The following is a 772-nucleotide window of genomic DNA, read 5'->3' on the forward strand; positions in this document are numbered from 1 at the left end:
TTCCGTTATGTTCCGTTACCGTTCAGACTTGCTGGTTAAGTTAACGTCCACTGCCTGCAGAACTCTGTGGACGTTCATCATTAACGTTCATCATTATCACGAATTAGGAGGAAAAAACGTAACGTGATGAAACATGCAGCTCCCCGTGTTCCGGTTCAGTTCACGCGGTCACTCGTTAACGTTAAACCGGAACACCGGCGGGTTTTTATTTGAACTCAAAGTAGAATTAAAGCTGCAAGCAGCGATGTACGGGCCCTCGCATCCTCCCGCAGGTCAGGGGTACTGGCGGGATGCCGGCAGAAGCGGCCATAAATATCTGCGACCATCAGACAGCGAGCCCACAAGTTAGACGTATTTCTAATGATTGGACTGTGTGACACTGGAAATTATGTAGTGCAAATATTTCACCAGTTCCTGTATCCACTATGTGGCGATAGAGAACACGCGCAAACATGCATTATGTTGCTCTATATCAAGTATAGACCACATCGTGTAAATCCAATTCAGTGTGTCACATAATGCTGTCTTCCTGTTGCCAGTAGGTGGCACGATGACTAAGTGGAAATTGGCTCATAGACATCCTCAGGCCATGACTATTATCAAGTATGGCAAGTTTGGGACAGATTTGAGCAAGTCCAGTGGAGTTACATCAGCTTCTTGTTTAACGGCGAAGCACTTAAAATGGCCGCCATGCCACGGCTTCGCCCTTCCATCAAACGTAAAGCTTTGAGTAACTTGTAATTGCAAAGTTCTTTAGATTGTACTGACCAAA

The sequence above is a fragment of the Pholis gunnellus genome (genome assembly GCF_910591455.1).
Source record: "Pholis gunnellus genome assembly, chromosome: 9".
NCBI classification, from domain to species: Eukaryota; Metazoa; Chordata; class Actinopteri; order Perciformes; family Pholidae; genus Pholis; species Pholis gunnellus.